The 26,154-nt window shown below is 36.9% G+C and overlaps 1 pseudogene; it reads left to right on the top strand.

Moving 5' to 3' along the window:
• The first annotated feature begins 491 nt into the window (after nucleotides 1-491).
• Nucleotides 492-24,333, top strand: LOC120862208 (annotated as a pseudogene).
• Nucleotides 24,334-26,154: the final 1,821 nt, after the last annotated feature.

The raw sequence follows: 26,154 nt of genomic DNA, 5'->3' as shown, positions 1-26,154 counted from the left end.
TGTTTTCTTTTATGAGGTTTATGGCTTTAGGTCTTACATTAGAGTCTTCAATCCATCTTAAGTTTTGTGTATGGTGTAAGATAATGGTACCATTTCATTCTTTTGCCTATAGCTTTTCAGTTTTCCCAACATTATTTCATAAAAGAGATTCTCCTTTCCCTAGTGTATATTCTTGGTTCTTCCATTGTAAATTAGTTGACTATGCAATGCATTGGTGAAGCACTGTGGTTAAGACACATTCTCCTGACTTTTAAGTTCAGTAGTTTTATTATTTAACATAAGCACATAGATGAATTGTGTGATACCTCTTTAGTTTTTATAATACCTTCTTATGCCACTGATTCATAATGCAGAGTACTGTGACTAGCCTACTTGATCTAGAGTAGTGAAATATCACTTTATTTAATACGATATTAATTTGTTTCTTAATTTGATTGATGTGGTTAAAACAAAGACCTGCTCCTCTTTGCTTAAAATCTAGTCTTTCAAAAATGGTCAACAAGCTGAATATATTCAGGAGGGAGTTGGTGGATGTTCAGGGCATCCTTCTCTTTTGGAGCATTGTTGAGGAGTGGTCCCAGGTGGAATCATTTGAAAGTCGACCAGATGACCTTCTGATCATCACCTATCCCAAATCTGGTAAGATCTTTTCATTTATTTGTACTAGCTGACTGGTTATTGATCCACATGTGTAAGCCCAATGATCGGCAGATCACTTGACAAGCGAATATCTGGAGCAGTTGTGGGACAGTTTTGTTACACAAAGTCACTTCTTATTTTGAAAGATCTGCAACTGAGTGGTGGCTATATCTGAGAGGAGATTAATGATATTGGAATTTATTTTTATAGTCAAGCAAAAACAAACTACATAGATAAAGAATTTAAGAACATTAGAATACATATGCACACAAACTTTCTATACAAGTTATGTTTAAATATTTTGTTTATTTTAATATTCAAACATATTTTGTAAAACAGTGTTTTGCTATTTCAAACGTATTTATTTTGTGAATATGTTTAGAAGTATTTTGACCTGAGACCAAACTAGGGTGGAGGTAATGAAGATACTGGCAACCTCCTACAAAAGGTCCCTTGCATGCACTGATGCACTTAGTGCCCCTGACCTTGCAATAGTCCAATAAGAACTGGACATGGAACAATAGACTGGTTTCAAATCAGGAAAGGAGTACATCAAGGCTGTATATTGTCACCCTGCTTATTTAATTATATGCAAAATACCTCATGAGAAACGCTGGGCTGGATGAAGCACAAGCTGGAATCAAGATTGCTGGGAGAAATATCAATAACCTCAGATACACAGATGACACCACCCTTATGGCAGAAAGTGAAGGAGAACAAAGAGCCTCTTGATGAAAGTGAAGGAGGAAAGTGAAAAAGTTGACCTAAAGCTCAACATTCAGAAAACTAAGATCATGACATTGGGTCCCATCACTTCATGGAAAATAGATGGGGAACAATGGAAACAGTGACTTTAATTTTTTGGGCTCCAAAATCACTGCAGATGGTGACTGCAGCCATGAAACTTAAAGACACTTGCTCCTTGCAAGAAACGCTATGACCAACCTACACAGCATATTAAAAATCAGAGATATTACTCTGCCAACAAAGGTCCATCTAGTCAAAGCTACGGTTTTTCCAGTAGTCATGTAAGGATGTGAGAGTTGGACTATAAAGAAAGCTGAGCACCAAAGAATTGATGTTTTTGAACTATTGTGTTGGAGAGACTCTTGAGAGTCGCTTGGACTGCAAGGAGATCCAACAAGTCCATCCTAAAGGAGATCAGTCCTGAATATTCATTGGAAGGACTGATCCTCTAACTGAAACTCCAATACTTTGGCCACCTGATGTGAAGAACTAACTCATTGGAAAGGACCTTGATGCTGGGAAAGATTGAAGATAGGAGGAGGTGACGACAAAGAATGAGATGGTTGAATGGCATCTCTGCCTTGATGGCCATGAGTTTGAGCAAACTCTGGGAGAAAGTGAAGGGTAGGGAAGCCTGGCCTGCTGCAGTCCATGAAGTCACAAAGAGTCGGACACGACTGAGAGACTGAACTGAACTGAATTTAGAAGTATTTTGCTCTAAGCAAAATACCTTCTGACTTTAGTATACAATTTCAGGAAGGAGAGTTTAATATAAAAATCAATAATTTTTTTACTTCCCTAGTGGTTCAGTGGTTAAGAATCTCCCTGCCAATGCAGGGGACATGAGTTCCACCCCTGGTTCTGAAAGATTACATGTGCAATGGGGCAACTAAGCTCATGATCCACAATTACTGAGCCTGCACTCTAGAGCCTATGTACTGCAACTACTGAGCCTGCATTCTGCAACTACTGAAGCCCACACACCTAGGGCCTGTGCTCTGCAACAAGAGAAGCCACTGCAGTGAGAAGCCCATGCACCATGACAAAGAGTGGCCCCTACAACAAAGACCCAAGATAGCTAAAAACAAACGAAACAATTTTTTAAAAAGAATCAATAACTTCTATTTCTCAAAAACATATATGACTGAATCACTTTGTTGTATATATGAAACTAACACAATATTTTAAATCAACCATACTTCAATAAAAAAATGTATATTCCTTCATATCTTTTTATGATAGCTTTCCACTTTACCCAGTGATAGATAATATAGAAAGGTATCAGAGAGATGAGGCTCTCTCTTGCCTTTTATCCAGTTAATTTACTTGCACTCATAATCAACCAACTGTCCTAATTACAAAACTCTCTAAAGTCAATTTTCCTTTATATTCCTGCTTCATTTCTTAAAAGAATTGAGGAAAATAAATTTTTAATAAGTATATTGACTACTGATCTTTTTTCTAGATTATAAATATTAAAATTACCTCAAAGCAATATGTTACAAGTCCTAGGAGGAAAGCCCTGCAAAGCTTGGGGGATTCTGCTGCTGCTGCTGCTGCTAAGTCACTTCAGTCATGTCTGACTCTGTGCGACCCAATGGACGGCAGCCCATCAGGCTTCACCATCCCTGGGATTCTCCAGGCAAGAACACTGGAGTGGGTTGCCATTCCCTTCTCCAATACATTGAATGGGAATATAGGGTTCCTTATTTTTAATTTTTATTGGAGTGCAATTGATTTACAATGTTGTGTTAGTTTTGGGTATGTAGCAGGGTGAATCAATTATACATATATTCACTCTTTTTTTTAGATTCTTCTTCCTTATAGATCATTATAGAGTATTGAGTAAAGTTCCTTGTGCTATATGGTAGGTCTTTATTAGATATCACTATTATATATAATGGAGAAGGCAATGGCACCCCATTCCAGTACTCTTGCTTGGAAAATCCCATGGATGGAGGAGCCTGGTAGGCTGCAGTCCATGGGTCGCTAAGAGTCAGACAGGACTGAATGACTTCACTTTCACTTTCACTTTCACCTTCATGCATTGGAGAAGAAAATGGCAACCCAATCCAGTATTCTTGCCTGGAGAATCCCAGGGACGAGGGAGCCTGGTGGGCTGCCGTCTATGGGGTCTCACAGAGTTGGACAGGACTGAAGCAACTTAGCAGCAGCATTATATATAATATATATATGTGTGTATATATATATATATATAAAATACTGTGCATATATCAATCCCAATAACTCAATTTATCCCTCGCTCCCCCTTTTCCCCCTAGTAACCATGTTTGCTTTTTACATCTGTGATTCTATTTCTGTTTTGTAAATAAGCTCATTTTTACTGTTTTTGTTGTTGTTTAGCTTCCATATATAAGTGATAACATATGGTATCTTTGTCTCACTTAACTCAGTATGTCAATCTCTAGGTCTATCCATGTTGCTGTAAATTGAATTACTTCATTGTTTTTTATGGTTAGCCCATAGTCCGTTGTGTATATGTACTGCACCTTCTTTATCCATTTCTCAGTTGATGGACATTTAGGTTCTTGTATATATGTACTACAGTAGGAATAGTCCATTGTATTAGATCACTAGTGCTCCCCAGGATGGTGCTAGTGGTAAAGAACCTGCCTGCCAATGCAGGAGACATAAAAGATGTGGGTTTGATCCCTGGTCAGGAAGATCCCCTGGAGGAGGGCATGGCAATCCATTCCCGTATTCTTGCCTGGAGAATCCATGGACAGAAGAGCCTGGCAGGCTACACACAGTAGAATCGCAGAGTTGGACACGACTAAAGCAACTTAGCATGCACACATATATGTGCTACATAGTCCAGTGGAATAGTAGTCCCCTGTATGTATGTGTTATATCTTTATCCATTCTTCTGTTGATGGACATATAGGTTGCTTTTATGTCCTGGCTATTGTAAACATAGTGCTGCAATGAACATTAGCTGCATGTATCTGTTCAGGTTATAATTTCCTCTGGATATACTGGACAAATATATATACTGCAGAAATATAAACCAATGGAATAGGATAGAAAGCCCAGAGACACACCAACACACCTATGGTCACCTAATCTATGACAAAGGAAGCAAGAATATACAATGGAGAAAAGACAGTCTTTTCAATAAATGGTTCTGGGAAAACTGAAAAACTATATGTAAACAAATGAAATTAGAATACTTCTTAACACTTAACACCACACAATAACATAAACTCAAAATGGATTAAAGATCTAAATGTGAGGCTGGATACTATAAAACTCTTTAAGGTAAATAGGCAGAATGCTCTCAGACATAAATTTTAGCAGGATCTTTTCTGAGTCATCTCCTAGAATAATGAAAATAAAAACAAAAATAAACAAATGGAACCTAATTAAACTGAAAAGCATTTGCACAGCAAAGGAAAATATAAACAAAGTGAAAAGATAGCCTTCACAATGAGAGAAAATACAGTATTTACAAAAGAAACAAGCAACAAGGGATTAATCTCCAAAATATGCAAACAGCTCATGCTGATCAAAATCAAAAAAACAAAAAACCTAACCATTTGTTAATTTTTGCTTTTATTTCCATTACTCAAGGAGGTTTATCAAAAATGATCTTGCTGTAATTTATGTCTGAGAGTGTTCTAATTATGCTTTCCTTTAAGACTTTTAAAGTATCTAGCCTTACATTTAGGTCTTCAATCCATTTTTAATTTATTTTTGTATATGGTATTAAGGGAGCTTCCCTGGTGGCTCAGTGGTTAAAAAAAAAAAAAAAATCCACCTGTCAATGAAGGAGATGCAGGTTCAGTCCCTGGGTCTGGCAGATCTCCTGGAGAAGGAAATGGCAGCCCACTCCAATATTCTTGCGGAGAGAGGAACCTGGCAGGCTACAGTCCATCACAGAGTTGGGCATGACTTAGCAACTAAACAACAATAACAAATGGTATTTGGGAGCATTCTAAAGACAATTTTTGGAAGCTACCATCATTCAAATAGTTCATCTATGAAAGTAACCCTTGAAGGTGAACTTTTTCTGGCATAGTAAGAGTTAATTGGCTTCACATAAATTAATCCTATCTCTTTATTCCTGTTGTTTTGTTTTTAGTTTGTTTCCCTTACAATCTATTGAGATTACATCTTAAAATTACTAATATATCGGTGCCCTGTTGATTTTTTTTTTATAAAAAGTTTCAAGTTAATGAACTCATTAATGAGCTAAACCATGTGCTATTTTTTTCAGATATTGTGGAAGGTAAACATTTACAGTTCAAACCATAAATTGGCATCTTTTTCAATCAGATTTCATTGACCACCATTCAAACCACTCACTAACAGGAAATAAAATGTGCTATATTGTACTTTGGCATTTAGGTCTCTTTTTATCCCCCTCATGAATCATCACTTAAGCCAAAACCAGTTGCTGTCATTCAGTCACTAAGTTGTGTCTGACTCTTTGCGACCCCATGGACCGTAGGCCACCAGGCATCTCTGTCCATGGGATTTCCCAGGAAAGAATACTGCAGTGAGTCGCCACTTCCTTCTGCAGGGGATTTTCTGATAGAAGGATCAAATCTGCATCTCCTGAAATATCAGGCAGATTCTTTACCACATGAGGGAAGCCCAAGCGGAAATGAGACCAAGCAACAAAATGTTCAAGGGTAATAATGATTTGCCTCATCTTTTTCTTAGTACTATAATTGTCTATGTAGAAGGATAGAGGAGAGAGACTCATGCTCATGATGTAGGGACAAGGAAGAGGAAGAGTTGTCCATAAGAAAGGACTGAACAGTAAGGAAGTCTAAAGTACTCTAATACCTGGAACCAATCCAAAGTTGCATCTACAGACAGCTCATTCTTCAGAAATGCTGTGTGCACAGATCAGTTATTTAATTTGTATATTTAATTTCTATCCATGATTATGCAATTTAGAGACTATTATTACACACTGGGTAAAGAGGAAGAGGACAGAAACAATTAATACGGTATTTTTCTCCTAGGTACTATGGTGTTTGTTTCGTTTGTTTGTTTAGCAGTGCCTCAATACCCTGATCACTGAGTGCCGTAGACAATTGGGTAGAGTGTATTCTCATACACTTGGGTCCATTTCTCAAAAGACCAGTGAGGCACAATCTCAGAAAGATCAGAGTGACTTGGTCTGCCCTGTCATTCAGAATCCATTGTCTTTTGTTGATGAATGACACATGGGTCTCCATGGATGCATCTACAATGTCTTCTTTGTTTCCCTGTTCACCATTCCACCAAATGCTGAACATTTTTACCAGAAGTGCTCTTTTGACCCCAAAACTAATAATCTTTTTATTTTAATAGGAAATACACAAATTGCTGGTCAGGTTCACTGAATGTGACTAATTCCCTCATCCATTTCACCCAGGAGGGTATGCTATTGCTACTTAAATTCTGTCTGCTTAAAAAGTCATGCTTATGTCCTTTGCCTGTCTTACTTTCATGGTTATTTTAATCAGATTTTAGACATATAGACACATATACATATGTAATATGTTCAAGATAGATACTGATATCTCCTAAGAAAAGAGATACTGATATTTCCTATCTCCTAGGAAAAAAGAATGCAAATGAAGAACACATTTTTTTAAAATATATTACAGTGCTTTTCTACCTCTATTAACCCTCTCGTATACTTTTTTTTTTTACTTTTTATTTTTACTTTATTTTACTTTACAATACTGTATTGGTTTTGCCATACATTGACATGAATCCACCACAGGTGTACATTAGTTCCCAAACATGAACCCCCCTCCTACCTCCCACCCCGTATCATCTCTCTGGATCATCCCCTTGCACCAACCCTCTCATATACTTTTTAACACAGAAGTTTTCAGTTTCTTTGATTCTCTTTTCCTCAGGAACAATCTGGATTAGTGAAATATTGGATTTGATCTATAACAATGGGAATGTGGATGAGTGCCATTCACGGAATTAATAATTCCAAGACTTACAAATGGTACTTTCTCTTAATGTTCCTTTTCTGCATAGGATTAAATCCCCGTTTTTGTGGTGCTTGAAAATGATACAGACAGAGCTTGTGCAGTTGAATCGTAAGTGTCTACAATAAAAGAGTAAGAATTTGGCTATGCCAATACCCATATTATAGTCAACTTCCACCCAAAGATAATATCTACATATGAAGACATTTTAATGAGTTTTTTTTTTTTTTCCTGAATAGGACACACAGAAGCTTTCAACATTTAAATAATGTGTGATCATTATATGTAGAAAATTCGGTGTTTGATTCATTATAGATTATTATAGATGATTATAGAATCATGTCTACTATTATGTAGCTGATGTTCACAGACTCAAAGAAAATGATGATGGGAATATGTGGTTTTGTGTTATTAAAATATTTAAAATTAACCATGGATCTCATGGCTTAATTTGATTTTAAGATTTGAATATAAAAAAGCTGGAAAGAGATTTTGAAGTCCTATAGTTCAATTTCCCCATACTGTAAATAAGAAAAAGAGGAAGATAAATGAAGGAAAAACTTGGACTACTTGCACTTGACTTACTGCCTCAGTAAGCCTTTTTGTCTGAGGATTTATAGACACTTATAAAGATAATAAGCCCCATTATTTATAAATAAAAAATCCTAGCTTACCAGAATTGATCAGTTTTTACCTTATTGTGGATCTCAGAAGTATATGAGGACATGTAGTAATATATCCATTTCAAGTCACATAATGGAGTTAATGTTTACAAAGTCTTAGGTTATATTTTAATTAACCTTTATGATTCCATATTTAAAATGTAGTTTAACTTTTATGCTTGCAGGTTTTGAGGACTTGAATAACATGCAGTCTCCTTGATTAGTGAAAACACACCTACCTGTCCAACTTCTCCCTTCTTCATTTTGGAAAAATAACTGCAAGGTAGCAAAATTTTAAAAAAGCAAACTTTATGTTGTGATTACTTTGACTAATTTTGCAGAAATTAAGATGAGAAATTGCAATCCCTGGATAAATCATTGAAAAAAATAATAATTTCATCCATATATCCCAAGGATCAAAATAATACCACTGAACACAAGTGCTATAGATAGGATTTTTCTCAGTGCCCAAACACTGAGAATCACTCAGGCTTTCTCTTCTCTAAAATGCCTTCTTGTCTAGATCCCTTCACTCATTGTTTTTAAACAATGGATGTTTAAATAACCCAGAACTCCTTCATTAATTCAGTATAATTTTAATTTACCAATATGAACTTATATATAATTTATAATATAACCTGGATTAGTGAAATATTGGATTTGATCTATAACAATGGGAATGCGGAGAAATGTAAAGAGTTACAATATACAAACAAGTGCCATTCATGGAATTAATAATCCAAAGACTTACAAATGGTAATTTCTCATAATGTTCCTTTTCTGCATAGGATTAAATCCCCCTTTTTGTGGTGTTTCAAAATGATACAGACAGAGCTTGTGCTGTATAACATACAGCATGTTATAATTTATAACATTTCCCTGTTGGCTCAGTGGTAAAGAATCCACCTGCCAAGTAGGAAAGGGAGGTTGGATCCCTGGGTTGAGAAAATCCCCTGGAGAAGGAAATGGCAACCCACTCCAGTATTTTTGCAGGGGAAATCCCATGGAGAGAGGAGCCTAGTGGGCTGCAATCCATGGGGTGGCCAAAGAACTGGACATAACTTAGTGAATAAGCAACAGCAAAATATTACATTGCAGGTTTAGCTAACTACTATATTATGGACTTCACTGGTTGCTAAATGGTAAAGAATCTGCCTGCCAATATGAGACACTGGTTCAATCCCTGGGTCAGTAAGATCCTCTGGTGAAGGAAATGGCAACTCACTCCAGTATTCTTGCCTGGGAAATCCAGTGGACAAAAGAGCCTAGGGTGCTACAGTCTATGGGGTTGCAAAAGAGTTGGACATGACTTACAACAATGGACTTGTCACAACAACAATGGATTTGTTTCAAGCTACCTTTTTAATAAGCATTTTAATTCATGTAATGTTTAAAGTGAAAGTACATAAATGCTAAGGATACGGATTGATGAGTTTTCACAAAGTGAGCATACCCACGAAATTAGACCCCACAACAAGAAATTGACCAAGGAATTGAATGAGGAATACAGCCCGATAAAGCTCTATTCCTGTGCACTTCCAGACAGGAACCCCTATTTGCAGACATAATCACTATTTGTGAATGTTTTCATCGTAAGGTGATTTGCCTGTTTTTCCTGTAAAGTAATTCTCTTGAATGTTTAGCTTATTTTATTTAATGCAATATCTGTGGGATCAATTCTTACCATGCTTGCTATTTTGCTTTTGTCTTGGTTTCTTAATATAGACCTGTTTACGTCATAAATTGTGGTATCATGAGCAAAAGTAGCTCACTAGAGATGCAAATTCTCAGGCCCAAATCCAGCCTACTGAGTCAGAAATTATGGGCTTGGGGTCCAGCAATCTGAGTTTTAATAAGACCTCCAAGAATATTTGGTTCATATTAACATTTGAGAACCACTGATGTTAGACATTCCAATATGTGCATGTGAATATTTCACAAATTACTTATTCATGGTATAATTGATGGACAGTTGGGTTATTGTTTATTGTCAGTAATAAAAGTAGTTCTGCAGTGCACATTCTTATGCAAGTATTAAATAGCACATATATGTTTATATTTCCCTTAGTTACACATCTTGGGATAGAACTGCATCTTAAAGTATGCATTTGTCCAGCTTTAGAAAAAATTTTCCAATTTCTTTCCAAAGCATATGACTAGTGTACACTTTGATCAGTAGTATATGAATCGAAGTTCTCCATGTCCTCATAAATCCAAAATATAGCTAAAAATACTCTTACATGGTGGCAAATTGGTGACATCTCATTGTGGTTTTACTTTATATTTTCCTAATGATTAATTGTTTCAAGCAAGTTTACATAGCTTGCTGCTGCTAAGTCGCTTCAGTCGTGTCCGACTCTGTGCGACCCCATAGACGGCAGCCTACCAGGCTCGCCCGTCCCTGGGATTCTCCAGGCAAGAACACTGGAGTGGGTTGCCATTTCCTTCTCCAATCCATGAAAGTGAAAAGTGAAAGGGAAGTCGCTCAGTCATGTCCGACTGTCAGCGACTCCATGGACTACAGCCTACCAGACTCCTCCATCCATGGGATTTTCCAGGCAAGAGTACTGGAGTGGGGTGCCATTGCCTTAGATATCACCTTTTCTGAGGTATGTGTACAAATCCTTTGCTTTTTTCTATAGGGGCTTCTTTCTTTTTAATTATTAAGCTAGAAGTTCTCCATATAGTCTTGATACAAGTCTTTTCATAAGATAATTTAATTTCTTTATATCTTACTCTGTTTTATTTTATTTTTTTTTCCTTTTTAACTTTCTTAGCAATATCTTTTAAAGGAGTTTTTAATTTTGGCATTGGTGGATATATCAGTTTTTTTCTTTGTGTCTGGAACTTTCTGTAATTGTTTAAAATGTCATCCCCCAAATCATGAATATATTCTCCCTCTGTTTGCCTCTAGAGGCTTTATTGCTTCAATTACACTTTTATATCAAAATATCTGTTTAATACCTATAACCTAAGTAGTAATGTTCTTTTAAAAAAATTGATATAATAATTTTCTTTCTCTATGACCGCATTAGGCAAAGGTTTAAAAAGTCAGGGACCTCTGCCCCATAAAGCATATAGTCTTATGCTGCTATTGCTAAGTCGCTTCATTCGTGTCTGACTCTGTGCGGCCCATAGACGGCAGCCCACAAGGCTTCTCTGTTCCTGGGATTCTCCAGGCAAGAATACTGGAGTGGGTTGCCATTTCCTTCTCCAATGCACACATGCATGCTAAGTCACTTCAGTCGTGTCCGACTATATCATACTCAAAAATAGAATAAAACATCCAGTTACTTAATGCATTATGGGCAGATTTATATCCTTCTTATGGCTTTGCTAAACAGCAGGTAGGATGTACAGACATCAAGCAAAAATATTTACCAACTCCCTATTACTATCTAAATATATTTGCAATTATGTATTAATATATTTGTGGTATGTGCTATATTGTAATGTATTTGCAATTATTTATATTTCAATTTTTAAATAGGTCACAAATAATCTAATATTGCTAAAAGAATAAATACATACTGAAAAAAATATTCTTCAATAACCAACGTATATAGTCTTATAGACTTATAGTCTTATAGAATACATCAAATACTGTGGAGAAGACACATAAAATATTCATGTATATATGTATATATATGAAAAAATAATTACATCTCAGCGAAGTAAGTGTCAGTACATGAAGTAAAGATTCTATGGGGCAAAGTAGTCTCTCTCTCTGGCTATGCTGCACAACTTGCAGCAACTTAGTTCCCAAACCAGGGATAGAACCCCATGTCCTCTGCAGTGGAAGCATAGGGTCCTAACCACTGGACTACAAGGGAAGTCCTGAAAGAAGTCTCATAAATGAAGGAAAATTTTGATCAACATCTTAAAGAAAAAGTAGGAGATTTTCAGATTAACAAGATCAGTTTAGAAAAAGAAAACTATATGTCCATAGCCTAACACATGAAACAGCAAGGCATGAGGCAGATTCCACAAATGGTTTAATGTGGTTGGAAAATGAATCTGGAAAGCAGGCAGTCACCAGACCTGTAGATCTGAGAAAGGTGTTTAGAGCATGTCTCTATCACCGCATCTTAAATAGAATGAGCAAAACAGCTGTTGTTTTTCAGCTGTAGTTTTTCTTTTGAAAAATTGATTGATTATACTTTACTTATATTATCCAAAATGTCTTTGTATGTGTGTTTGTGTCTACCTTTGTTTTTCATTCAACATCTAATTAAAACAAACGTGATAAGGAAGTAAGGATATAGTTTATCATCTTAAATCTAGAAGTAAAAACTCACAGAAGTTCCCAGAAATACCTTGGTGTTAGGAGAACTGGGGAATATCTCTGAGAGCCTTTTATCTACATTTCTATCTCACAGACTTCATTAAGGAAATAGACGTGGTGATGATAAGAAAGCAGTTGATTCATCGCCATGGTCTCTCAGTATTGAAACAGCAATTGAGAATGTTTGCAAAGTTTAGTATTTTCTCAAGAAATTATATCAGCAAAAGAGTCCAAACTCTAAACTTTTGAAAAGTCCCTTTCCTCTCATGTCACTTCTTTCCTCTTTCTAAGCTTGTCCAGAATATGAGAACTACCAGTGGTATGGGATTATAAAAGTTCTCATTTCCTTTCTCCATCAGTTGGAAAAGAAGAAGAAAGCTCAGATTCTATTTAGATGAAAGGAGATTTCTTCCTGAAATACATTTTTACTTAGAAATATATTTACTTCATAAGTGGCCAGGGCTTCAGTGTTTTCAGGTGGGCTTTCAGGGGATAAGTAGTATTTATAAGTAGTATTTTCAGGGGATGACTAGGCTTAATGGACTTCATAGGATTTGCCAGCAAGGCCTAGCAATATCACTTTTATTGGGAAATGTGTTCAAAAGGTCTGCCTTCAAACATAGTTGACATCTTAATACATAAATTTTACTCCCATGTCAATCATTATAAACAGCAATGATCGTTATGTACATTGATTAAATGTACCCAAATAATAGTTTCTTTTCAATAAAAGGTAAGGTGTTTTTTCAGCTTTATAAATTTGCTTTTTCCTTTCATTATTAGTTTTAACAAGTTATACAGAGAAATAGTCTAAATTTAGGAACAAGTTTAGTGCATTCTTAAAATTCAATATTTACTGTAATTCTTATTATACTTAGTTTTCCATGTGTTAAGAGATGTTCTTCTTTTGAAAGACTAAAGACAAATCAGGGATGTGAGATATGAGAAGTTTTTGTGTTATATATAGTCATGAATATACTATGTCAGAATATAAATATAAAGCTTAGGTTATGATTAAAAAAAGGAAAATAAACATTCTGCCAGGGTAAGCAAAAAAAAAGAATACAAACGATTAAAGAATATAAATGAAATGATGATTTTCCCTATCTCTCCACAGATGGTCTATGTGGCATGGAATGCTAAAGATGTAGCCGTGTCTTACTGTTATTTTTACCAGATGGCAAGAATGCATCCAGATCCTGGTACCTGGGAGGAATTCCTAGATAAATTCATGACTGGAAAGGATGAGTCTAAATCTTATTTTAATGATAGAGTTCCGTTGTGAAAATCTTTTTACAAGGAGATACAACGTTTAAATACAAATCTTGTTTTTATTATAAACCTACTAGATACCCAACATTCTATCTGTATGAGGAAGATAGACAAAGCAGAAGATATAAAACATATAGTCTCTTCCCTTTAAAGACTTTTGGGGAATATGAGACTTACAGAGTCTTCGATCCTAAATCTCTGTTTTGTTACTGCTTACTGACCACTGAAAAGCACTTTCTTACCTTCCCTCCCCTGGTATTGTTTTGATTTTGTACATATCTTTTGGACTTTCTCTACCATTCCTCAATTTTTATTATATAAACTGGAAATCCTCGAGTGAAAATTTTATATTCAAATCTTTGTTCTTCTACAGAGCCTCTTTTAGGAAACATATTAATGCCTATGGTAGTAACTGTATGCTTCTTCCACATCCCATTCTTAATCTCTCAATCCCTGTCTTTCACTTTCTCTCCCTCTCCTATGAACTTCAATACCACTTGCCTTCTGTGCTACTTAGTATCTGCCATCTTGCTCTTGTAATTTTAGTTTTATTTATTTGTAGCTGTATTTTTTGTGCTAGGCTGTCATAGCAAAGTACCACAGACTGGATGGCTTAAACAACTCATTTATTTTCTCACAGTTCTGAAGGTTAGACATCCAAGATAAAGGTGTACTCAGGGTTGATTTCTGAGGCTTTTCTTCTTGTCTTGTAGGTGACCGTCTTCTCCCTGTATCTTCATATGGTCTCATTGTACATGTTTGTTGTAATTTCCTGATGACCTCTGAACCTCCTTTAGGGTCATCCTTGAAGAAAGAAGCGTGTTTGCAGCCACATGGCTCTATTGGTCTATTTCTTGCCTGTGGAGACCCAGAAGTCTAACAGTCTTCTCACACTTAATCCTGCCACTGTCCCTTCAGTGCAAACTGGCAGAGTTTTCACTGAGATAACTACTTGTATCTTTAAGTCACACACTTAACCTCTTTGATGAATTCTGCCAGTCACATCCTTGGTGTTTTTTTCAGAGCATGCTTTCTCAGATATCTTTGCAATATGGATAAGCTGAGAATTTTCTAAATCTTCAATTTCTAGTTCCTTTTTGCCTAATAACTACTTCTTTAGTTTATTTCCAAAATCTGTTGTAGTCTGAAGTACTAGTGATCAGGACTTCAACATAAGAATTTTAGGGGACACATGTAACAGAAGTATTTCATCCTTTCTAAGATTGTAAGTTGGGTGAGAACAAGAGTTATTTGATATATGTCTCTTATCCTACCACCCCTCATTCCTGAACTAATAACTAATCATCCTGATGTGTGATGATGACTGGGAATAATGTTGAACAATTCTTTACTTCATGTAAATACTTTAATTATGTGATCATTTAATGTCTCAATTTAGTGGCTTTTGGTTCTTGGTATGACCATGTTAAGGGCTGGTGGGAGAAGAAAAAAGATTATTGCATACTTTATCTGTCTTCTATGAAGACATGAAAGATGTAAGAGTAAACTACAATTTCTTCATTTTTAAGGAAACCTAAGATTCATCTTTGTATCACACTTTCTTTTCTTTTTGATCTATAAAGATGAGTAATCTGTGCGTGCTAAGTCATTTCAGTCTTTTCGGACTCTTTGCGACTATGGACTAGAAGCATTCAGGAACTAGACCACTCAGGTATGACCTAAATCTAATCCCTTATGAGTATACAGTGGAAGTGACAAGCAGATTCAGAGGAGTAGATCTGATAGACAGAGTGCCTGAAGAACTATGGACGGAGGTTCGTGACATTGTACAGGAGGCAGTGATCAAGACCATCCCCCAAAAAAGAAATGAAAAAAGGAAAAATGGTTGTCTGAGGAGGCCTTACAAATAGCTGTGACAAGAAAAGAAGTGAAAGGCAAAGGAGAAAAGGAAAGATATTCCCATTTGAATGCAGAGTTCCAAAGAATAGCAAGGAGAGATAAGAAAACCTTCTTCAGTGATCAGTGCAAAGAAATAGAGGAAAACAATAGAATGGGAAGGACTAGAGATCCCTTCAATAAAATTAGAGATACCAAGGGAACATTTCCAGAGAAGGCAATGGCACCCCACTCCAGTACTCTTGCCTGGAAAATCCCATGGGCAGAGGAGCCTGGTAGGCTGCAGTCCATGGGTCGCGAAGAGTTGGACCTGACTGAGTGACTTCCCTTTCATTTTCATGCACTGGAGAAGGAAATGGCAACCCACTCCAGTGTTCTTGCCTGGAGAATCCCAGGGACAGGGGAGCCTGGTAGGCTACCGTCTATGGGGTTGCACAGAGTCGGACACGACTGAAGTGACTTAGCAGCAACTTAGCAGCAGAGAACATTTCATGCAAAGATGGGCACAATAAAGGACAGAAATGGTATGGACCTAACAGAAGCAGAAGATATTAAGAAGAGGTGGCAAGAATACCCAGAAGAACTGTACAAAAAAGATCCTCAAGACCAAGATAATCATGATGATGTGACCACTCATCTAGAGCTAGACATCCTGGAATGTGAAGTCAAGTGGGCCTTAGAAAGCATCACTATGAACAAAGCTAGTGGAGGTGATGGAATTCCAGTTGAGCTATTTCAAATCCTGAAAGATGATGCTGTGAAAGTGCTGCACTCAATATGCCAGCAAATTTGGAAAAGTCAGCAGTGGCCACAGGACTGGAAAAGGTGTCTTCATTCCAATCCCAAAGAAAGGCAATGCCAAAGAATGCTCCAACTACCACACAATTGCACACGCTAGTAAAGTAATGCTCAAAATTCTCCAAGCCAGGCTTCAGCAATACATGAACTATGAACTATGAACTTCCAGATGTTCAAGCTGGCTTTAGAAAAGGCAGAGGAACCAGAGATCAAATTGCCAACATCCGCTGGATCATCAAAAAAGCAACAGGGTTCCAGAAAACCATCTATTTCTGCTTTATTGACTATGCCAAAGCCTTTGACTGTGTGGATCACAACAAACTGTTGAAAATTCTGAAAGAGATGGGAATATCAGACCACTTGACTTGCTTCCTAAGAAATCTGTGTGCAGGTCAAGAAGCAACAGTTAGAACTGGATATGGAACAACAGCCTGGTTCCAAATAGGAAAAGGAGTACGTCAAGGCTGTATATTGTCACCCTGCTTATTTAACGTATATGCACAGTATGTCATGTGAAATGCCAGGCTGGATGAAGCACAAGCTGGAATCAAGATTGCCTGGATAAATATCAATATCCTCAGATATGCAGATGATACCACACTTATGGAAGAAAGTGAAGAAGAACTAAAGAGCCTCTTGATGAAAGAGGAGAGTGAAATGTTGGCTTAAAGCTCAACATTCAGAAAACGAAGATCATGGCATCCGGTCCCATCACTACATGGCAAATAGATAGAGAAACAATGGAAACAGTGAGAGACTTTATTTTCTTGGTCTCCAAAATCACTGAAGATGGCGACTGCAGCCATGAAATTAAAAGATTCTTGCTCCTTGGAAGAAAAGCTATGACCAATCGAGACAGCATATTAAAAAGTAGAGACATTAGTTTGCCAACAAAGTTCCATCTAGTCACAGCTATAGTTTTTCCAGTAGTCATATATGGATGTGAGAGTTGGACTATAAAGAAAGCTGAGTGCCAAAGAATTGATGCTTTTGAACTGTTGTGTTGGAGAGACTCTTGAGCATCCCTTGCACAGCAAGGAGATCCAACTAGTCTATCCGAAGGAAAATCAGCCTTGAATATTCATTGGAAAGACTGATACTGAAGCTGAAACTCCAATACTTTGGCCGCCTGATGCAAAGAACTGACTCACTGGAAAAGACTCAGATGCTGGAAAAGATTGAAGGCAGGAGAAGGGGGCAACAAAGAATGAGATGGTTGGATGGCATCACTGATTCAATGGACATGAGTTTGAGTAGGCTCTGGGAGCTGGTGATGGACAGGGAAGCCTGGCATGGTGCAGTCCATGGGGTCGCAAAGAGTCAGACATGACTGAGTGACTAAAATGAACTGAACTGGACCAGAACCCACCAAGTTCCTCTGTCCATGAGACTCTCCAGGCAAGGATGCTGAATGAATTGCAATTTTCCTTCTCCAGGGGATCTTCACCAACGAGGGGCCCAACTGATGTCCCTTAGTCTCCTGCTTTGGGAGGTGATTTGCTTGTTTGTTTGTTTGTTTGTTTAATTCTAGTGCCATCTGGCAAGTCCTCATGACTAATCTACTGTTTTATTAATTCAGCCTTGAAACTTGATCTTTTACTTAATCTACTCCTTTCTGCTAATACTGTCTCCTAGTCTAGGTCAGCCAACTGTCTTGATATATTTGAACTAATTTTGCCTCTATTATTCACTCAGAGAGAATGATCTTCTTAAAATCTAAATCAAAGTATGTCCACTCTCTTCTAACAATCTCTCAGTGACTTCTGTCTCTGCTGCTGTTGTTTAGTCACTAAGTTTTATCCGACTCTCTGTGACCCCATGGACTTTAGCCCACCAAGCACCTCTGTCCATTGAATATTCCAGGCAAGAATACTGGAGTGGGTTGCCATTTCCTTCTTCAGAGTATCTTCCTGACCCAGGGATGAAACCTGTGTCTCCTGCATTGGCAAGTGGATTCTTTAACCTGGATGAGCCAACAGGGAAACCTCAGAATATAAAACATTAAGAAAATTTATAGATTTGCACATTATTTAGTCCCTGTCTGTTTTTCCAATCTCCTCTGATGCCATTTTCCATTTCTCAAAAAATTGAGCTTACTTGACACATTTTTCCTACTATTTTTAGATTAATCTCTTTTCATGCTTCATGTCTTAGGTGTTACCTCTCCACAGAGCTCTCTCATGTTCACAAGATCAGATAACTTATCTTTTGTCTACTAAAGTCTCTTTTGCTGCTATTGTTATTTTCATAGTATCAACCACTTCTAATTATTTTATGTGTATGTTTATTTATTTTTTTTTAGTCTCCTATAATATTATGGCAAGGATATTGGGGAAGCAATATAATTTTTATTATGTAATCTCTAAACCATATAAGTTTTATTTTTTCTCCTTCCGTTTAATCATTAGCATTGAAAATAATTCATTCTACAATTTGATTGAAAACTTATCCTGTCCTGATTATTTAAGCAATTCATTTAAGAAATATTGCTCATCTTTAAACTGAATATCTCTCAGAGAACCTGTCCACACGTAAATTCCTTTGGATGACTATGACTCATTCATCTCTTAGTTTGGAAATCTATTCCACACACAGCCACTAAAGAAACTACCTTACTCACCTAAGGCAGCCCTCTCTGGCAGATTTTCTAGTCAAATTCTCAGCTTCCCATGCATCCTGTTCAAACCACTTTGCACTTGCCACTCTGGATTATGGGCTGATATATTACCCTAATTATGGGACAAGAAGCAACAAATAGGGATTGAAGAAGATAAGCATTATCTTGAAAGAGAAGTTCCCACATTAGGTCATAATAAGTTCTTTGAGCTAAGGAAGTTTTGTTTTTGTTGGTTAGTTGCTAAGTTATGTTTGACTCTTTGCGACCCCATGGACTGAAGCCTGCCAGGTTACTCCATCCATGGGATGTCCCAGGCAAGAATACTGGAGTGGGTTGCCATTTCCTATTCTAAGGAATTTGAATCTTCTCAAATATGGGAGGAGAATCTAAATCTTCTGTCAGAAAAAGCTCAAAATTAATCAAGGGTTCCAGTGTCTCGGTCATGAGATATACCCCAAATATTACCATTCCAGGCCTTTCCCTCACTCCTCCATGTACCTTTCACCTGATAGACTAGTCACAACTAGGGATTCAACTTTTATAGTAATTCTTCCACTTGAAGAATTAGGGTGTGTATCTTATTGCTACCATGTTAAGTTCTGCAGTTATAAGAAATAGATTCTATTAGAGCCACCACAGAAACTCTCTGGTTCTGTTTCCATGATTTGAGATGGATGTCTTAGGAAAGCGAAAGCTCAGATTGCCTTTCTGGCTGACCTCCCCAGTTCACTAAGATTATGGCTCTCTGTTCCAGTCTGGTTTAGAGCGCCAAGAAGAACACTTCCCCAGTGGGTAGCAGGGCCCAAGCTATTAGATCTGAATGCAACTCTTTCGTTACATCTAACATGCTGGTCTAGGTCCAGTCCTGATGCACAGAGAAGGAAAGTCACAAGGGACACATTAAATGGATCTCTCCTCTTCATTATTGTCTCTTTCTCTTCCCTACCACTCCCTGGGCTGGAAAGTGCACAGGTTTTTATTTTACTGTCCTCATATACTCGGACTATCAAAATGTCTATTTAAGTGTGAGAGGTATAAAGAATATCTTTTTTCTGCTATAAGAGATTTCCCTGAGAGGTATATCTATTCATTATTTTATCAAGATATAATTGACATATAATATTAGTTTCAGGTGTACAACAGAATGATTCGATATCTGTCTACAGTATAAAATAACTACCACAATAAGTCTAATTGACATCCATCACCACAGAGAGTTATATATATTTTTTCTTGTGATGAGAATTTTTAGATATACTCTCTCTGCAACTTTAAAACTTATAACAGAGTATTATTGACTATGGTTAACCATTATTCCTAGCCTCAGAAAACTTTCAGCTTTTCACCATTGAGTATGTTAGCTCTGGACTTATATGTGGCCTTAATTTTGCTGATGTATGTTCCTTCTCTATTCCCTTTGTTGAGAGTTCTTAATCATAAATCGGTGTTAAATTTTGTCAAATGATTTACTCTGCATCAGTTGAGATGATCATGTGATTATATTCTTGATTTTGTTAATGTGATGTACCACATTGATTGATTTGCAGATGTTGAAACATTTATGCATCCCCAGAATAAATCTCACTTGATTATAGCATATGATCCTTTTAATGTGCTGTTGAATTTAGTTTGCCAGTATTTTGTTCAGGATCTTTGCACTGATGTTCACCAGAAATATTGACTTGTAATTTTCATTTCTGATACTCTCCTTGTCTAGATTTGTTGTCAGTATAAGGCAGGCTTCATAAAATGAGTTTGGAAGTATTCTCTTAGATTTTACTTTTTGGAAGAGTTTGAGAAATATTCATATTAATTCTTCTTTAAATGCTTGGTGGAAAATCTATTCTTAATATTAGATATGCTATAAAAAGAAGATAAAAGGGTTTTGAAAATTTCCTTTTATCATAATTATATCTTATCTTAATTATACCTTGCCATGAGATGGCTGGATGGCATCACTGACTCGATGGACATGAGTCTGAGTGAACTCCGGGAGTTGGTGATGGACAGGGAGGCCTGGAGTGCTGCGATTCATGGGGTCACAAAGAGTCAGACACGACTGAGCAACTGAACTGAACTGAGCTGTTAGCATCATAGGGCTTCCCTGCTGGCTCAGTCTGTAAAGAATACACCTGCAATTCAGGAGACCCAAGTTTGTTTTATCACCATCTATTATTCTACAGGATAATTCTACTTTTGAAAGTAAAAAGTTGAATATTGACCTATTTTTTTTTCCATTTTTTGAAACAAATCTTACCTCTTCCTTTTAGCAGATGGTTGCCTGGTATAATCAAGAATAGGATTATACACTTGGGAAAGAAAAATGAAAAGGCCATATAAAACTATAGAAATATTTCCTCTGCCACATTGATATGTGTGGATCCTTATAAAATGCATTACCTACTTCATGACTAAATCTACCTGAAATAATCCTGTTTCTTTATAACATTTTTTAGGATCCAAAGTGTGAAATTTGGAAGTTATTAAAATTTCTAGATAAAGACCTTCCAGAAGAAACTGTGGATAAGATCCTCTATCACAGCTCCTTTGATATGATGAAGCAAAATCCTAGTGCAAATTATACCACTATGCCAAAATTTAGTATGGACCATTCTGTGTCTCCCTTCATGAGAAAAGGTAGCTTTATATACATTATATAATAGCTTCTATATGATTGATAGTAATATTATGGACATTGTATGTAGGCAGATAAGAATAGTATCAAATTAAATGGGAAGAGATTAGGTATGTTGGGGAGAAAATTTTATGAAAAATATTGTTAAAGGAAATAATTCATGGCAACAATATTTATTATTACTGTAATTCTAACATGTACGACAAGCTTTCTAATAAAAATATTTACTCAAGAGTCTGTGTGTTGATAAGTATGGATTTTGGCACTCAGTGATGTATCAGAAGAATGACTGTTATTTGTCTGAATTATCTAGATAGTCTTCATATTCCCTAAAATTTTTGCTGTGGTTGGTAACTAGCTTAAATGATGTTGGGAATACTAAATTAGTGAAAAGTGAAAATGAAGTCTCTCAGTCGTGTCCAACTCTTTGTGACCCCATGGACTTTAGCCTACCAGGCTCCTCCATCCATGCAATTTTCAAGACAAGAGTACTGGAGTGGCTTGCCATGAAAGAAAATCCAATTCCTTGTGATTGTTTCTATGATTATGATAAATCATTGCATACTCAAGTATTGAACTCAATGTGTAGTCAACATTTTGCACAAAATATTCCTTTACTGAATATATGTTGAGTTGAACTGTGTGTGTGTGTGTGTGTGTGTGTGTGTGTGTGTGGTTGGGTGGCATAACCAACTCAACGGACATGAATTTGAGCAAAATCTGGAAGATGGTGAAAGACAAGGAAGGCTGGCATGCTGTAGTCCATGGGGTCACAAAAAGTTGGACACGACTAAGTGACTGAACAAAATGTGTATTTCTTTGTCCTTATGATGAGATTGATTGATAAATTCTGTTAGTTGTGTATGCGTTAGTCATCTTTGCTAAAACAAACAACCCCAAGAATCTCAGTAGCTTAGGGATTTGTTTTTGTTTAATATTGGTGTGGGCTGGCCAACTGTGGCTGCAGCAGTTTTGTTCATTTCTTTTTGACTCAGATTAGTTTTGTTTGACTCTCATGGGCTCTGCCTCTTGTGTCTTCTCTTTCTGAAACCCAGACTGAAAGAGCTGCCCTTTTGTGAGCTATGCCCTCACAAAAGAGAGAAAGATCAAGAAAGATGTTGGAAACTTGCCAGGCCCTTTAAAGTTCAAATTCCATTGACCAAAGCATACAAAAAATCCAAGCCCAAAGTTAATGAGGCCAGGAGGAATCACACAACACACTACAATGGACATAGGTGTAAAGACAATGGACATACCGTGAAGAAGAGAGTAAATATTAATATAATCTAAGACAGCTTTGGAGGAACAGATGTTTTGATGAGAACCTAAAAAGGGACTATTAAAGGAAATTGTAATTATAATGCATCAGTACATTCTAGAGATATTTTTAGGAGGTTAGGAACTATGCAATGGATAAGCCTTGCTGGGAATATCTGGATCTTGGCCAGGTATGATTTTGCCTCCCAGGGGATGTTTGACAACATTTGAAGTCATTGCTGGTGATCATGACTAGGGGTTCGCTGTTGGCTTCCAATGTATAGGGGCTAAGGATGGTGCTTAAACCCCCCACAATGCACAGGACAACCCCCACCTCCTCCCCAGCAAAGAACTGGCCAACTTGAAATATCAACAGTGGAGATATACATAAATAAAATGTCAAGGTTAAGAAGTCCTAGGCCAGACTGACAGTTGTTTTGGCATATTTTCTTCATTTTTTCTCTAAAACTGGGCCTCCAAATGTGTCTTCTTAATTGCCTTATGAAAATGACATTATTTCTATCAGATATGCATTATAAATACTACTTCCTATTTCTTCCTCTAAGGTTTTAGATGTGTTTGTATCGGGAAGACTGAAAGAACAATACAATAATAATGAAATAGATTTAATTACATTGAATATCAGTTCAGTTCAGCTCAGTAGCTCAGTTGTGTCTGACTCTTTGTGACCCCATGAATCACAGCATGCCAGGCCTCCCTGTCCATCACCAACTCCCAGAGTTCACTCAGACTCACATTCATTGAGTCAGTGATGCCATCCAGCCATCGCATCCTCTGTCGTCCCCTACTCCTCCTGTCGTCCCCTTCTCCTCCTGTCGTCCCAATCCCTCCCAGCATCAGAGTCTTTTCCAATGAGTCAATCTTTGCATCAGGTGGCCAGAGTATTGGAGTTTCAGCTTTAGCACCATTCCTTCCAAAGAACACCCAGGACTGATCTCCTTTAGAATGGACTGGTTGGATCGCCTTGCAGTCCAAGGGACTCTCAAGAGTCTCCTCCAACATCACAGTTCAAAAGCATCAGTTCTTTGGCGCTCAGCTTTCTTCATTGAATATAGTAGTTTCTAAATCTTACTTGATCATAGAAAGTTTTAAATAAATTATCATTTTACATTGGAAAAGATAGTTTTAAATGACTGAAAAACTCTCTGGTCCTTTATTAATCAAGCTCTTGAAATCAAATAGAAAAGATTTTGAGACATTGGATTTTTCTCTCAGTGACATTTCCTGAAGCTATTCAAGAAGTTATTTCTTTATATAAGATACTGGAAAAGCCCATGGAGATTTTTGGAAAACTAGGAAGGTCTAGGAGTCTAGGAGTGGGAGTGAGAGGTGAATGACAGAGTTATGGAGTAGATATGGCAGTATAAAGTTAGAGGTCTAAAACTACAAGCTGGTAATTAAGCTTAAATTTGATATTAGAAAATTTTAACATTAGTTTAAAATTTACCATCTCATCTTTCTTTTCAGGTGTTTCAGGAGACTGGAAAAATCAGTTCACTGTAGACCAGTATGAAAGATTTGAAGAAGATTATGAAAAGAAAATGAAAGGGTTTACACTGCAATTTCATTCAAAGATCTGAGAAATACTTGCTCTTTTTCCAGTTGCTTTAGTTATGTGTAATGTTTCCCTATTTACTGACATTCAGTTTAGTCACTCAGTCGTGTCCGACTCTTTGCGACCCCATGAGTCGCAGCACGCCAGGCCTCCCTGTCCATCACCAACTCCCAGAGTTCACTCAGACTCACGGCCATCAAGTCAGTGATGCCATCCAGCCATCTCATCCTCTGTCGTCCCTTTCTCCTCCTGCCCCCAATCTCTCCCAGCGTCAGAGTCTTTTCCAATGAGTCAACTCTTCGCATGAAGTGGCCAAAGTACTGGAGTTTCAACTTTAGCATCATTCCTTCCAAAGAAATCCCAGGGCTGATCTCCTTCAGAATGGACTGGTTGGATCTCCTTGCAGTCCAAGGGACTCTCAAGAGTCTTCTCCAACACCACAGTTCGAAAGCATCAATTCTTTGGCGCTCAGCCTTCTTCACAGTCCAACTCTCACATCCATACATGACCACAGGAAAAATCATAGCCTTGACTAGATGGACCTTAGTCGGCAAAGTAATGTCTCTGCTTTTGAATATACTATCTATAGTGTTTTATAATAGAATATTCAAAGAATTTCAGAGTTTGCATATGAAAGATCAACATTATTTTATTATTTTAACTACCTTCTACAATGTTTTTATTATGCTTTATTATTCTTAAAAACTAAATAAAATTAAGTCTAAAAATTTATAATTTTCCTTAATTTTTTAAATTTAAGGCCTGCGTTGTTGAACTGGTAAGGAAGATATTTAACGAAATCTTCAAGATAGATGGATTAGACCCAAAATATCCTCTTAAGAAGGCATTATATTCTCTTTGTTGTATGCTTAGAATGTTATCAGCATTATAAAATATCAAAGACATTTTTGTGTATTTCCTTAAAGTGTCTACTGTAGATTCAATTTTGAATAGTTTATTAATCATGGTCTTCTACTCTTATAGTTTATACATTAATAATCTAAAACAGTACCAAGTAACTAACAAACATATATTACCAAAGTATGTAATAATAATAATTCATTATTTACTATCAGAGATAAAAATCAATAGTGAGTCATCATAGTATCAAGCTCATTAATATTTATTAGCTACTTCCTATGTATAAATAGGGCTTCCCTGGTGGCTTAGATGGTAAAGAATTCACCTGCAATGCGGGAGAGACCTGGGTTTGATCCCTGGGTTGGGAAGATCCCTTGGAGAAGGGCATGGCAACCCACTCCAGTATTCTTGCCTGGAGAATTCCCAAGGACAGAGAAGCCTGGTGCGCTATAGTTCATAGGGTTGCAAAGAGTCGGACTCAACTGAGTGACTAAACATGTATAAATAACATATATATGTATAAATAAAGTAACTTAGATGTAACAAAGAATTCAAAAAACTTTAATCCAGGCTTGGAATAAAAAGAAAATACAGATAACTAATTATAAGAAAAGTTAACAAACATTTGGTCCTACTCACAATGTCCATAAGACATTTGGTCCTGTTCAAAAGATACACAGGCACTTTTGATCTATGCCAAATGATTTTGAATATGACCAAATATAAAGTTGGCTCAGTTGATAAAGAATCCATCTGTAATGGAGGAGACCTGGGTTCAATCTCTGAGTTGGGAAGATCCCCTGGAGAAGGAAACAACAACCTACTCCAGTATTCTTGCCTAGGAAATCTAATGAACAGAGGACCCTGGTGGGCTATAGTCCATGGGGTCACAAGTGTCGGACATTATTTAGCAACTAACCCACCACTACCAAATATAAAGTAATTTTTGGCATGGTTCATGGATGTTTTGAAAAAGACCAAATAT

Source organism: Oryx dammah, unplaced genomic scaffold, assembly GCF_014754425.2.
Source record: "Oryx dammah isolate SB20612 unplaced genomic scaffold, SCBI_Odam_1.1 HiC_scaffold_3, whole genome shotgun sequence".
Lineage (NCBI taxonomy): Eukaryota > Metazoa > Chordata > Mammalia > Artiodactyla > Bovidae > Oryx > Oryx dammah.
Note: the sequence above shows the minus strand (reverse complement) of the source record. Positions and strands in the feature narration are given on the sequence as shown.